General features: G+C 50.9%; 1 long non-coding RNA gene across 1 annotated transcript; it reads left to right on the top strand.

The window, feature by feature from the left end:
• The first annotated feature begins 277 nt into the window (after window positions 1-277).
• On the top strand, window positions 278-14,020 carry LOC135291761 (uncharacterized). Its single transcript, XR_010354473.1, has 18 exons — window positions 278-617; window positions 4,011-4,650; window positions 4,732-4,759; window positions 4,854-4,906; window positions 4,981-5,021; window positions 5,105-5,185; window positions 5,263-6,011; window positions 6,106-6,264; window positions 6,348-6,428; window positions 6,506-7,516; window positions 7,600-7,680; window positions 7,758-8,506; window positions 8,601-8,768; window positions 8,852-8,932; window positions 9,010-10,563; window positions 11,612-11,672; window positions 13,231-13,431; window positions 13,751-14,020. It is a non-coding gene; the product is annotated as an uncharacterized LOC135291761 (long non-coding RNA).
• The last annotated feature ends 691 nt before the right edge of the window (window positions 14,021-14,711 follow it).

The raw sequence follows: 14,711 nt of genomic DNA, 5'->3' as shown, positions 1-14,711 counted from the left end.
CTGTGAGGATGATGAGGGCTCCGAGCAGCCTCAGGTGTGAGCTGTGAGGATGATGAGGGCTCCGAGCAGCCTCAGGTGTGAGCTGTGAGGATGATGAGGGCTCCGAGCAGCCTCAGGTGTGAGCTGTGAGGATGATGAGGGCTCCGAGCAGCCTCAGCCGTGAGCTGTGAGAATGATGAGGGCTCCGAGCAGCCTCAGGTGTGAGCTGTGAGGATGATGAGGGCTCCGAGCAGCCTCAGGTGTGAGCTGTGAGGATGATGAGGGCTCCGAGCAGCCTCAGGTGTGAGCTGTGAGGATGATGAGGGCTCCGAGCAGCCTCAGGTGTGAGCTGTGAGGATGATGAGGGCTCAGAGCAGCCCCAGCTGTGAGTCGTGAGGACGATGAGGGGGCGGCTCCTGCCGGGGGCTGCTTGAGGCAGTTTGCCTGCGCTCCCTTTTGCCTGGAGCTGCTGAGCAGAGGGGTTTATGGGGGGCTCCCGGCGCTGTCTCGTGCAAGGACGCCGAGAGCTTCTCCGAGGGTCTGGGGGAACACCTGGATACGCCCTTGGATGCGTGGAGCATTGCTCAAAGGAGGTGCCGAGGAACAAAGCTTCGTGCCGGGAAGCAGCAGCCGAACAGGTGAGCTCGTGTGGATTTGTAGCGGGGACTTTTCTCCTTTCCCTTTCCAATTTCATCTTGCCAATCCCTCCCCGGTGCCCTCTGGAAAAAAAAAAAAATTCTTGTCGTATGATGGGTGATTTGAGGGTAGGCCCCCCATTCTCATCATCCTAAGGTCTAAATTGAGGGGGCAGCGCTGTTGTCCCTCCTTTTCAAGGGTTTGAACTGAGGTCAAAATCCCCCTTTTACCACAGCTGGAGGAAAAGCCCTTTTTCTGCTACCGTCGGGGATGAAATTGCAGGGGAGAACACATTAATTCGCCCTGGCTGAAGCGGGGTGAGCAGCTCGCGCTGCCTCAGTTTCGGGGTTCAGCTGAAGGAAGCTGCAGCTCTCGCAGCCTTTGCGGGGTTGAACTGGGGCCGTGCCGCTGCCTTTGAGGGCGCTTCTTGTGCCCGCGGCCCGGCCCCGAAGGTTGCGGCGCGGGAGCGCTCCTGGCGCGGCCCGGGCAGTTGCTGCGCTGGGAGGGGAGCGCGGCCGGGCTGCCGCGGGAGTGCCGGAGCCGCGCCGGTGCGAGCCGTGCGGAGCCGAGGGGAGCCGTGCCGGGCCGGCGGGCGGCAGAGGCGGCACGGGCGCTGCGCTGGCCCCGGCCGCTGCCGGCCGCTCCGGGCGCGGGGCTCGGGCGCCGCCGGGGCCCCCTGGGCCCGGTGCCGGCCCCGCCGGGCAGGGGCAGCGGGCGGGGCTCTCCCGGCGCGGCGCGGCCCCTGCGTGCCGGAGGAGCCGCCGGAGGAGCCGCGTTCCCGCCGGGAGCCGCGGCTTTAATTATGGAAAGTTCTTTTACGTCGTGGCTTTGAGGTGGTTTGTAGGAATTTTTTGTATCGTTTTGTTTGCAGTTGGTGTATCGTGAACTTCTTCGATGTTATGGTTGTTGGCTCAGGCGTTGATGACAAGGCTGTTTTTGAATTGAGTTTTGTTGTCGCTTTTTTTTTTTTTGGTGGGGTATTATGCTTTTAAACGATATGTTTTTTATAGTTGACTATGGTTTTTATGGATCGTGAAGCTTGAAGTGGAATGTAGGTTTTAAATTCCGTTGTGGTGGCTTTTATTAGCGTATGTAGTGTTTGTTTCTAGGTAGTGTCCTGTAGTAAATTTGTGCGGCTTTAAAAGTTCATATTATTGCATTTTTGTTTATGATATTACGGGGTTTTATGTATTTGGTTTGTTTGATTGTAGTGTATGTTTTGTGGTTACGAATAGTTAGGGAGGTATTGTTTCTGGTTACATTTATCCTTTGGCTTTGTGTTTATTTCTAGGTGGTATTTTTGTTTTATTGGACGGAGGAATTTTGGGTTTATTGAGTCAGGAATAATTTTTTTTGTTAATTCTAGTTTGTTTTTTGGGGTTTATTTTTGTAGTTTGACTTGTTTTGTTTTTGCTTTTTATTGGTTTTATTTTCGGGGACGTGGGTATTTATATGGTGGGTTTTTTTGGTAGTTATTTGACTAGGTTTTTTATTGTTTTCAATTTTTATTGTATCGTTAATTTGTTTAGTTATTAAGTTAATTTTATAGAGTATTGCTGCCTCCTTGAGTTAGCGTAGAGGTAGAGATTTGCTTATTTTTTTTAATAACATGAGGGGTCTGTTGTACAATTTGGAGTTTAGTAAGTTGCTTGGGTTTCTCTTTTTTTAGTGGTTTCTGGCATTTGCTGTGTGGTTTCCTATAGGGATGGTTTTTAATTTTGTTCCGTTTTTGTGACGTGATAAGAATTGTTAGTGAAAAGAGTGTAGTGTGTTTTTTTTCCCTAGTATTTGGTTGCATGGTGGAGTTTTTTCGGTTTGTGGTTTTTGTTTTTTTGGGTTTTTTTAAATTTTTCCTTGTTACTTAGAGATTAAAGTTTTGTTTTTTGGGGTTAATTTGTAACTATTTTCTCGGTTTTAGAGTGGTTTGGATTTGTGATATGGGTGCAATGTCTGATGAGAGTAATTAATATTATGCGGAATTGATGGCAGGGTCGAAGACAGTTTTGTATAGCATATGCATTTTAATAATGGTAGTTGGGATGGTCAGAGGAATTGCATTTTAGTGTTTGTTTTTGAGGTGGTCTGGGGTTTTATTAGAGGCTAGGGGTTTTTTTTTGCTGGTGGAGCTATTCTGACTTTTTAATGATATTGGTGGGAATTTCATGCTGTTTCTTTTGTTATTTTACTTTTAGGAATTGGATCTTTGCAGTAGGCTTTTTGGTTTTGTATTTTTTCATGATCAAGTTGTTTTTGAGGAGAATTTGGATGAGTGTTTCAATTATTTTTGCTATACTTTTTATCTGATGTTGGTTTATTGTAAATGTTTTGGAGGTGATGTTTTAGTTTAATTTAGCTGCATTTACGGTAGATGGTAGGACTGTGTTTTTGTTTTTGGGGCAGTTGGTTATAGGTGTATTGTATGTTCTTTAAGTGAAGGTAAATGGTAGTTTGTATTTGTTAGAGGAAATGTTAGGGGAAAACGTATTGGTAATGTTAATAATGGCGTGTTATTTTGTGGTTTTGGATTTTAGTTTGTATTGGAGTTTTAATAAGTTTGATACAGTAGTGTTTAGTGGTGGAGTTATTTAAGGTATGTCAGCTTATGGTTCTTTTTAATTTGTTTTAGATCTGTGCATGGGTTAAATGGGGTTCTTGAAAGCTGAGTAGGTTTTGTTGATTACTTTTTGGTGTTTTAGTTTATGGAATATTTTTTGGATGGGAGTTCGAATATTTTGAGTTGCTTGATCTTGCTGGAGCTGTATTGTTGAGGAGATAATGGATATTTGTAGGGTTGTTTTTAAAGAAGTTTTGTTGTAGCTTGTCCTAGATAGGTGAGGTTAGGTGTTTATTTGTTTGGTGGTTCTTGGCATTATAGTAGCTATTCTAAGGGTTTATCTGTGTTTTTTTGGTTGTTGAAATATTTCTTTTAGACAAAGTTCATGTTCAGAATGTATGAATTTTTGGGTCAAAATAGAACTTATGAATTTTATTTGTAGTGAGGGTTTTATAGGTTGTATTACAGTTAAACTTTATGATATTTGTATTAGGTTAGTAAAACAAATAGGTTTGTTTTATATTTTATGAAAAGGATAGCGTATACTGTGTACAGGTGTTCATTAAGGTATTATATTTTAGCAGGTCTGAAGTGTTAAGTTAATGAATTTATGTAGTGCACAAGACAGGGATTATTTGTGTTTATTTAGTTGGAGGCAGGGCTTTTTTAGCTTTAAGGGTGATTTCAGCAAAGGTGTCAGAGGTTTTATTAACTGTATTGGGAATGGGGGTCTTTGTAAATAAGTTTGCTAGCCAGATTGTGGGAAAATGGAATTGACATTTTTGGTGGTATTTTTGGGTATTGTCCTTTCAGAAATTTCTGATTGTGTTCCTGATTGTAGCCGTGACCAAGGGACCAGAGCCCGGTGACTGCAGGACATTGCCAGCGAGAGAGGCGGCCTTCCTTTGCAGTGGACGTGGCTTCTCATCCCAGGATGCTCGAGAGATAAGTCGAGGGCTGTGCCACGCTGAGGGGATGGAAGCGAGGTGCTGGGAGGGCCTTTTGAGTAGCTTCTTGGGAGGCAGGGATGTGCAGGAGATGGCCCCTTAGGCCACATGGAGGAGAAGTCTCCCAGTGCTGAGGTGCTCAGGGCAGAGCGGTCCCGGTGCCTGTCACTTGTGTCACTTGTCTGTCGTGCCTTCGGTGTCTTTTGGATGTCTCGTGTCTTGTGCCTTAGTCCTTTGAGGGGCTTCTGGTTTGTCCTGTTCTGTGTCACGGGTGTCTGGGTGTTTGGGCCGAAGCCGCTCTGCCCTGCTGCAAAGCCTGGTGTAGGTATCATAGGAGAAGTCCTGGGGGCCTGGAAGTTTGTAATGCAGGGTGTAGGTGGGCTCTGGATGGGATTGGTAGATTGACTCAAGACCTCTGGAGCTCCTGTGTTACCCTGCAGCACTCTGACTTTTGTCCTACCGTTCTTTCAGGTGCAGCCAGCTGCAATCCGTGGCAGAGGGGCCCGTGCCGGGTGAGTGGGTTGCCCCGAGCAGGTCAGTCTCCGTTTGTCTTTGCAGGGGAAGCGTACGTGGTGACTCTGTGTTCACCGCGTTGTTCTTTGTCTTGATTTTTAGGCAGTCAAGCCGGGTATCAGCAGGCAAGGTGAGCAGAGACTGGTGGATGGCCGCAGGTGCTATTGCTCAGGTCTCGATTTCTGGTGCAACACTTGGGCTCCGTTCTCGTTTGTGTGCTTTAGGCGTTCCAGTGGTATTACGCCGAGACCCCGTCAGCAAGTGGCCAACAGAGCCGGTTCGTCGCTCTCGTGGGAACTCGGGAAGTAGCGCAGGGCTCTCTGCTGAAGCCTTGACCTTTTCCGTTTGAAGGGGTCACCTGGGGAGCCTGCAGGAAGGGCCAAGGAGTTGCTGTGAGCCTGGGAAGCAGTGAGGAGGAGGCAGGGTCCACTCAGGTTTCAGCAATGGCAAATGACCTGGTCTCCTCTTAACCCAGGCAGGCCCTGCGACGACGGCGTCGGCCTCCGAGGGCGGCCGCAGCGTGCGGGCCGAGGAGCCGGGCGTCCTTAGGAGAATGGTGAGTAGCAGGCTTGCTGGGTTTTGGCAGCTGTGCGGCTAAGATGGTGCAGTGACGTTTGGCTTTCCTGATTGTAGCCGTGACCAAGGGACCAGAGCCCGGTGACTGCGGGAAATTGCCAGCGAGAGAGGCGGCCTTCCTTTGCAGCGGACGTGGATTCTCATCCCAGGATGCTCGAGAGATAAGTCGAGGGCTGTGCCAGGCTGAGGGCATGGAAGCGAGGTGCTGGGAGGGCCTTTTGAGTAGCTTCTTGGGAGGCAGGGATGTGCAGGAGATGGCCCCTTAGGCCACATGGAGGAGAAGTCTCAGCGTGCTGAGGTGCTCAGGGCAGAGCGGTCCCGGTGCCTGTCACTTGTGTCACTTGTCTGTCGTGCCTTCTGTGTCTTTTGGATGTCTCGTGTCTTGTGCCTTAGTCCTTTGAGGGGCTTCTGGTTTGTCCTGTTCTGTGTCACGGGTGTCTGGGTGTTTGGTCCGATGCCGCTCTGCCCTGCTGCAAAGCCTGGTGTAGGTATCATAGGAGAAGTTCTGGGGGCCTGGAAATTTGTAATGCAGGGTGTAGGTGGGCTCTGGATGGGATTGGTAGATTGACTCAAGACCTCTGGAGCTCCTGTGTTACCCTGCAGCACTCTGACTTTTGTCCTACCGTTCTTTCAGATGCAGCCAGCTGAATTCCGTGGCAGAGGGGCCCGTGCCGGGTGAGTGGGTTGCCCCGAGCAGGTCAGTCTCCGTTTGTCTTTGCAGGGGAAGCGTACGTGGTGACTCTGTGTTCACCGCGTTGTTCTTTGTCTTGATTTTTAGGCAGTCAAGCCGGGTATCAGCAGGCAAGGTGAGCAGAGACTGGTGGATGGCCGCAGGTGGTATTGCTCAGGTCTCGATTTCTGGTGCAACACTTGGGCTCCGTTTTCGTTTGTGTGCTTTAGGCGTTCCAGTGGTATTACGCCGAGACCCCGTCAGCAAGTGGCCAACAGAGCCGGTTCGTCGCTCTCGTGGGAACTCGGGAAGTAGCGCAGGGCTCTCTGCTGAAGCCTTGACCTTTTCCGTTTGAAGGGGTCACCTGCAGGAAGGGCCAAGGAGTTGCTGTGAGCCTGGGAAGCAGTGAGGAGGAGGCAGGGTCCACTCAGGTTTCAGCAATGGCAAATGACCTTGTCTCCTCTTAAGCCAGGCAGGCCCTGCGACGACGGCGTCGGCCTCCGAGGGCGGCCGCAGCGTGCGGGCCGAGGAGCCGGGCGTCCTTAGGAGAATGGTGAGTAGCAGGCTTGCTGGGTTTTGGCAGCTGTGCGGCTAAGATGGTGCAGTGACGTTTGGCGTTCCTGATTGTAGCCGTGACCAAGGGACCAGAGCCCGGTGACTGCGGGAAATTGCCAGCGAGAGAGGCGGCCTTCCTTTGCAGCGGACGTGGATTCTCATCCCAGGATGCTCGAGAGATAAGTCGAGGGCTGTGCCAGGCTGAGGGCATGGAAGCGAGGTGCTGGGAGGGCCTTTTGAGTAGCTTCTTGGGAGGCAGGGATGTGCAGGAGATGGCCCCTTAGGCCACACGGAGGAGAAGTCTCCCAGTGCTGAGGTGCTCAGGGCAGAGCGGTCCCGGTGCCTGTCACTTGTGTCACTTGTCTGTCGTGCCTTCTGTGTCTTTTGGATGTCTCGTGTCTTGTGCCTTAGTCCTTTGAGGGGCTTATGGTTTGTCCTGTTCTGTGTCACGGGTGTCTGGGTGTTTGGGCCGAAGCCGCTCTGCCCTGCTGCAAAGCCTGGTGTAGGTATCATAGGAGAAGTCCTGGGGGCCTGGAAATTTGTAATGCAGGGTGTAGGTGGGCTCTGGATGGGATTGGTAGATTGACTCAAGACCTCTGGAGCTCCTGTGTTACCCTGCAGCACTCTGACTTTTGTCCTACCGTTCTTTCAGGTGCAGCCAGCTGCAATCCGTGGCAGAGGGGCCCGTGCCGGGTGAGTGGGTTGCCCCGAGCAGGTCAGTCTCCGTTTGTCTTTGCAGGGGAAGCGTACGTGGTGACTCTGTGTTCACCGCGTTGTTCTTTGTCTTGATTTTTAGGCAGTCAAGCCGGGTATCAGCAGGCAAGGTGAGCAGAGACTGGTGGATGGCCGCAGGTGGTATTGCTCTGGTCTCGATTTCTGGTGCAACACTTGGGCTCCGTTCTCGTTTGTGTGCTTTAGGCGTTCCAGTGGTATTACGCCAAGACCCCGTCAGCAAGTGGCCAACAGAGCCGGTTCGTCGCTCTCGTGGGAACTCGGGAAGTAGCGCAGGGCTCTGTGCTGAAGCCTTGACCCTTTCCGTTTGAAGGGGTCACCTGGGGAGCCTGCAGGAAGGGCCAAGGAGTTGCTGTGAGCCTGGGAAGCAGTGAGGAGGAGGCAGGGTCCACTCAAGTTTCAGCAATGGCAAATGACCTTGTCTCCTCTTAACCCAGGCAGGCCCTGCGACGACGGCGTCGGCCTCCGAGGGCGGCCGCAGCGTGCGGGCCGAGGAGCCGGGCGTCCTTAGGAGAATGGTGAGTAGCAGGCTTGCTGGGTTTTGGCAGCTGTGCGGCTAAGATGGTGCAGTGACGTTTGGCGTTCCTGATTGTAGCCGTGACCAAGGGACCAGAGCCCGGTGACTGCGGGAAATTGCCAGCGAGAGAGGCGGCCTTCCTTTGCAGCGGACGTGGCTTCTCATCCCAGGATGCTCGAGAGATAAGTCGAGGGCTGTGCCACGCTGAGGGGATGGAAGCGAGGTGCTGGGAGGGCCTTTTGAGTAGCTTCTTGGGAGGCAGGGATGTGCAGGAGATGGCCCCTTAGGCCACATGGAGGAGAAGTCTCCCAGTGCTGAGGTGCTCAGGGCAGAGCGGTCCCGGTGCCTGTCACTTGTGTCACTTGTCTGTCGTGCCTTCTGTGTCTTTTGGATGTCTCGTGTCTTGGGCCTTAGTCCTTTGAGGGGCTTATGGTTTGTCCTGTTCTGTGTCACGGGTGTCTGGGTGTTTGGGCCGAAGCCGCTCTGCCCTGCTGCGAAGCCTGGTGTAGGTATCATAGGAGAAGTCCTGGGGGCCTGGAAGTTTGTAATGCAGGGTGTAGGTGGGCTCTGGATGGGATTGGTAGATTGACTCAAGACCTCTGGAGCTCCTGTGTTACCCTGCAGCACTCTGACTTTTGTCCTACCGTTCTTTCAGGTGCAGCCAGCTGCAATCCGTGGCAGAGGGGCCCGTGCCGGGTGAGTGGGTTGCCCCGAGCAGGTCAGTCTCCATTTGTCTTTGCAGGGGAAGCGTACGTGGTGACTCTGTGTTCACCGCGTTGTTCTTTGTCTTGATTTTTAGGCAGTCAAGCTGGGTATCAGCAGGCAAGGTGAGCAGAGACTGGTGGATGGCCGCAGGTGCTATTGCTCAGGTCTCGATTTCTGGTGCAACACTTGGGCTCTGTTCTCGTTTGTGTGCTTTAGGCGTTCCAGTGGTATTACGCCGAGACCCCGTCAGCAAGTGGCCAACAGAGCCGGTTCGTCGCTCTCGTGGGAACTCGGGAAGTAGCGCAGGGCTCTGTGCTGAAGCCTTGACCTTTTCCGTTTGAAGGGGTCACCTGGGGAGCCTGCAGGAAGGGCCAAGGAGTTGCTGTGAGCCTGGGAAGCAGTGAGGAGGAGGCAGGGTCCACTCAGGTTTCAGCAATGGCAAATGACCTTGTCTCCTCTTAAGCCAGGCAGGCCCTGCGACGACGGCGTCGGCCTCCGAGGGCGGCCGCAGCGTGCGGGCCGAGGAGCCGGGCGTCCTTAGGAGAATGGTGAGTAGCAGGCTTGCTGGGTTTTGGCAGCTGTGCGGCTAAGATGGTGCAGTGACGTTTGGCCTTCCTGATTGTAGCCGTGACCAAGGGACCAGAGCCCGGTGACTGCGGGAAATTGCCAGCGAGAGAGGCGGCCTTCCTTTGCAGCGGACGTGGATTCTCATCCCAGGATGCTCGAGAGATAAGTCGAGGGCTGTGCCAGGCTGAGGGCATGGAAGCGAGGTGCTGGGAGGGCCTTTTGAGTAGCTTCTTGGGAGGCAGGGATGTGCAGGAGATGGCCCCTTAGGCCACATGGAGGAGAAGTCTCCCAGTGCTGAGGTGCTCAGGGCAGAGCGGTGCCGGTGCCTGTCACTTGTGTCACTTGTCTGTCGTGCCTTCGGTGTCTTTTGGATGTCTTGTGTCACGTGTCTTGTGCCTTAGTCCTTTGAGGGGCTTCTGGTTTGTCCTGTTCTGTGTCACGGGTGTCTGGGTGTTTGGGCCGATGCCGCTCTGCCCTGCTGCAAAGCCTGGTGTAGGTATCATAGGAGAAGTCCTGGGGGCCTGCAGAGATGCTGTTTTTTTCTGGAAGAGTTATGTGGGAGCCGAAAAGTTACCATGGCATTGCAGTTCCCTGCACAGAAAAGACCCAGGGAAGTGGAACACAGCCAGGTGGTTTTGTGTGGCACCACAACTGAGAGCATCAGTTAGGTGAGGAGGCGCGAGCAGCTCCCCGCTTTCGCAGACACAGTAGCAATGTCAAGCAGTTTCGCCCTTTTCCAGACCACTGGCACGTGCTTGGGGACAATAAGCTGTATTTTTTACAGCCAGGTCTTCTGAGCCGCGCTCCTCCTGCTCTGGGGTGGCCGCTGCTCAATGATCACAGTGAAAACAACCTTGTGTCCCGGCACCCTGCAAAATTCCCAGCTTAGATGGCACTGAAGCGCAGCTTTGGCTTTCAGGCATCTCTCCTGCAACCCGTGCCTTGTGTGGTCTCTGCAGGGAATTAGTTATTAATTAATTGCTTCCAAGTTTTTTTTAATTTCCAAAGAATATCAGGTGACTTTTACAGCCTCTTCAGTGCTCCCCAAGCTTCAGACCACACCTAAGTGCTGACTTTCACTGCCTACAGGTCTTTTCTGACCGGAATGATTCTGTGAATTTTTCCCTTAACTTGAGCTTAAGGGCAAAGCGCCGCATTGATTGCGTTTTGGAGAGAAAGATTTGAAGGCTCGGCTGTAAATTTCTCTTGTGTCCCGTCTTCCGGGTTCATTCCTGTTGTAATTTGCAAGTGGCAGAAGAGTGTTGCTGTTTATTAAAAGCAATAGCGCTCTCAAAGTGTCGATGGGGGCGATGATTGCAGGGGTGCCAATTGTGAAAAATAACTTTGCCCACATCTTCCCCAGGGCCTGGGCAGAGAGAGGTGGAGCTGGGCCGTGGAGTCCCCCGGATCCTTCCACGGGTGTGGGCGTCTGCAGCACCGGGGATCCGTGGCACACCTCCTTCCTGCAGAGGCTGAAAGCTGAGCCTACAATTTCAAGCAGGACAATCACCTTCCCAAGGCAATAACAAGCGCCTCCCAAGAGCAGCTGGTGAAGGCGGCTCAGAAGGGATGTGGTGAAACGTTTGGTCCATCCATCGTGCTTCTGGACGTGGTAGGGGAGACACACCTTTTCATAGACGACACTGTATTTTTTAGTCTTTGTGTTTGTCTGTGCTCCCATTCTGATCACCCCTTGAATTATTATTTTTCAAGAAGATGTCTAGGAGAGAAATTCCGTTTATTCGGGGACAGCCATAATTTTCATCTGTTTAAAATGCACCAGGTGTCTTTAAGCCCTGCAAAGCCACCGAGAGCTCCAGACTTTGTAGTGCAGTTTTCTGCAGCACTGACTTATTCTCTGTTGCGGTACCCATGCCCTGAGGTACCAGGTAGGCTGAATAGCAGGAGAAACTGACCTGAGAGATGCTTTGGGTACTACAGCCCAGCCAGGTTTTATGCTGCCTGCAAAGTCTGGCCTTGCGCTACAAAGCGGTCTGCTGTTGCCATCGGCTGGAAAAATCCCTAATGGATGTTTCCAGACGTGGGGAGGAGTATGTGCTCCTGTTACAGCAGTACTGGGGGCTTTTCCCCCACTGGGTCTGTGTGAACTGGCCAAGACCAAGGCGTGCAGCAGGCTGTTACCGCTCTCTGCACGGTGAAGCACCTTTGACCAAGGTCAGTGTAAGAGCAAAGCAACTCTTGCAAGAAAAGCCTGCTACTAGAGAGGCCAAAAATTATCCTTCCAAAGGAATTCATGCTTCTTGTCCCTTACAACTCTCCTGTTGCATCACACCGTAGAATGGTTTGGGTTGGAAGGGACCTCAAAAACGACCCAGTTCCATCCCCCTGTCCCGGGCAGGGACACCTTCCCCTGGGCCAGGTTGCTTTGCTGTGCCCCCAGATCTGTCACCTGAGCTGAGCCGTCCCGACACGTTCCACGCATGTTCCCGCAGAGACCACGCAAGCTTTGCCACAAGGAAAAGTCCTAAAGGCCCTGTTCATCCCAAGACATCAAACCTAGAATTTATCTCTTTCTGCACTGTTTACACTTCTTTCTTTCTCAAAGTGTCACGCACATAAAATATTGCTGCGGCCTACTCCTGTGGGATTTTCAGGAGTATTGGATATAGTTTCCTTTTTTTTTTCCCTTTTCTTTGTAGCAGGAATCTTCAAAATCCTTTCCTCCTCCTCAAGACTCTGGGGCTCATCATTCCGTAGAAGGTAAGAGCACCTAAAGTGGTGGGACGGGGAAATGCCTTCTCGCTTGCCAACAGCCTTAAGCTGTACAGGGTGCTGTTTGCCACAGGCGTTCTTAGCCTCGTGTCATCAGGCCCCAGTCTAATCTGCCAGGTGTAATTGCCATGGAATAAAATCCTTTGCTGGTGGCTGATCGCCCCCAGTCAATTGGATTACACAGGCAGGAGCTGGTGCTGCCAAAGGCAGCGAGGGTTTAGGAATCGTGGCTGCTGCTGCTGCTGCTGCCGGGGCTTTAAAGGCTCCTGCTGAAAGGAGGAGTCAATGGGGTGTGCATCCTCCCCCAGCAGAGCTGAGAATAGCAGGACCCGTGACTGTGCTGTCTCTGAGCTACGCTGCTACTGCCTAAAACCTGTCCTGCAGTGTGCCGTGGAATTGCAGAGCAAGGGATGCTTAGGGCATAAAGCTTGGCCAGGGGTGACAGGGACCGTTTCAGGCAGCACAGGGAAGTGGTGCCGCTTTGCCTGGTGGAGAAGGTGTGAAAATGAGTTAGCCCAGACCCAGGGCACCGTCGGCTGTGGCCATTGGCCTCCAGCTGGCTGCGCGTGGGGACAGAGGCAGCCTGCGCCTTTACAAACGTGTTTATTGTTCAAAGCGCCTCTCTTGGCCTTCGCTAGCAGAATTCCGCATCTTCAGTTTGAAAACTGCCAGAGCCAGAGCCCGAGCATCTATTGTAGCCTGGAGGACTTGTAGCATGGGAGAGGCAAGAACCTGCATCCTGCGCCGTGCGTGCTCTTACTTGATGTGGGAATCCTAATGGTATTATTAAGGCGTGGCCTCAATACGTCTCTTACTGCCTTGCCATTCGTGAAGCCCGAGGCTGGCTTGTCCTGGTTAGCTGTCTGATGTGGAGGAGCTGACCTGCCAACTCCTGTGGAAGTGAGTGCTCTCCGTGGAGTGACATCCTGTAAAATTTCTGTCACAGAATCTCTGTCTTTATGGCTCTCCTCCACCGAGAAGGACATGGCCTCATTGTCAGCAATTGCTATTTCTGCAATAGCCTAAAAATGCTATCTTAGTACTATTTATTATTTCAAAAGAAAATACTTTGAATCTGTGTAAGTGATAGCTAAAATGCCACCTGAAAGCTAGAAAGAGCACACACCTATAATCCTCTTCCCTCTTGTGTCACCGAGTGTGTGAGACAGAAAGGCCCTTCCCGTGGAGGGATAACGGCACTGAAAGATCTTTTCCGGGAAAAGCAGAACACTGGAACACGGAAGTAGCCTTCAGTTCCTGCAGCAGATTTGGGACCACATGGAAGGAGGAGCAGAGCTGGCCCGGTGCCACAGCTGCGCATGCAGTGGGGATGGAGAAGCTGCCATTGTCTGTCTTCTTGGCTGAGCCTTTAAAAACAAGGCACGTCTCTGTAGTGCCTTTTCCAGCCTGACATAAAAGTTCCCCCTAGACGTCCAAAGGCAGCTGTTTTCTTAGCAGGAGGCGGTCAGGAAGAGGCAAAGCAGGCAAAGGCATCAGCTAAGTCTGGCTAAAGAAGTTGGCTAACCTGTTTCTCCCCCCTCCTAAGCAGCCAATTTGGAAGCACTCTGCAGAGATCTATCTGCCTGGGAGGAGAAGCAGAGGCGACCACTGAAAAGTGGCACGTGAGCTCTGGTGAGGACTGCTGCTCCGCCTGCCTTGGTGTGGGAACTGCTGAGCTGCCGTTCCTGTGGTGGGAGTGTTTCTCCTCTCGTGCAGGCAAGGCAGAGACCTCCCAGGTAAGGAGCAGGTAAGGTTTAAGTGACGAGATGTCCCAAGGAAGAAGTGACATGACAAAAGGAAATGGCCTCGAGTTGCAGCAGGGAAGGCTTAGATTGGATTGTAGGAAACACTTCCTGACTGGAAGGGTGGTGAGGCATTGGAGCAGGCTGCCCAGGGAAGTCCCCGTCCCTGGAGACATGGAAAGGATGTGTAGACGTGGTGTTTAGGGACCTGATTTGGGGGTAGGGGGGGCTTGGCAGTGCTGGGGCAACGAGGGAGGGAGGCAGGGAGGGAGAAAAATCCTCTCTTAACATGTACCAATTAATCTGTGAAACTCATCACGGCAGGACAGCACGAAGACTGAAAGTGTGATAAGATGTGGAGTGAAATGGAGAATCCGAGAAGTGACAAGAGCATCCGGTGCACAGGGGGGCTGTGCATTTTGCTTTTTGCTTGGATTTCAACTCCAAAGTTGTGAGGAATTTGGAATGAGATGGGACATTTCAGAAGAAGACCAAGGAGAGGAAGAAAAAGTTGTTGCAGTCCTGGCAAAATCTTTTTTTCCTAGCTAATAAAAGAAGTTAGTTTGAAAAAAAAAAGAAAAAAAAGAGTGGTTTTTTTCCTTCCAATCGTATATTCTTTGGTGGTGGATGTATGGTGTGTTGTTTTCCTTTTCGGTATTATTAACTATGTGCAATTTGGTTTTGGAGTGAAGATAACCTTATGGATGGGGTTGGTTTGTATTTGAGGTAGAATTAATTTCAGTAGGTTTCCTTAACAGACTTCTGAGATGTATAATATTGGGATTTTGGTTGTGTTCCTTGTATGTGTAAAGATACAGATTTGGTAGGGCTAGCTGGGCTGCTGGAGTTTTGGGTGGTAATTTATTAGATGGCTTTTGCTGGATGCCATTTTTAATTTTTGAAAGTATTATTTTTATTGTGTTGGTTGTGTATTGTCGTGGTTGTATTAAGGGGGTATTTAAGAATTTATTGTTTTATATTGTTTGTAGCTGGTGTATGATCAGGGATATGGTGTTCCTCTTGAATGTTATGGTTTTAGTGTTCATAAGTTTCAATTGATTTCTGGTTCAATGTTTTTTATTTAGTTTTATTTTTGGGGACAAGGGAACTCAGATGGTGGGTTGTTATAGGCAATATTTTTTTTAATTTGGGTAGTGATATTTTAAAATATATTAATAGTTTAGACTTTTTATTTTATGCTTTTAATTAGTTTTAATTAAAAAAAATTATGGGTTATTGGTGTTTTTAATAAATAATATAAATATAATTAATTTGAAAATATAAA

This window comes from Passer domesticus, unplaced genomic scaffold (assembly GCF_036417665.1).
Source record: "Passer domesticus isolate bPasDom1 unplaced genomic scaffold, bPasDom1.hap1 HAP1_SCAFFOLD_114, whole genome shotgun sequence".
NCBI classification, from domain to species: Eukaryota; Metazoa; Chordata; class Aves; order Passeriformes; family Passeridae; genus Passer; species Passer domesticus.
Note: the sequence above shows the minus strand (reverse complement) of the source record. Positions and strands in the feature narration are given on the sequence as shown.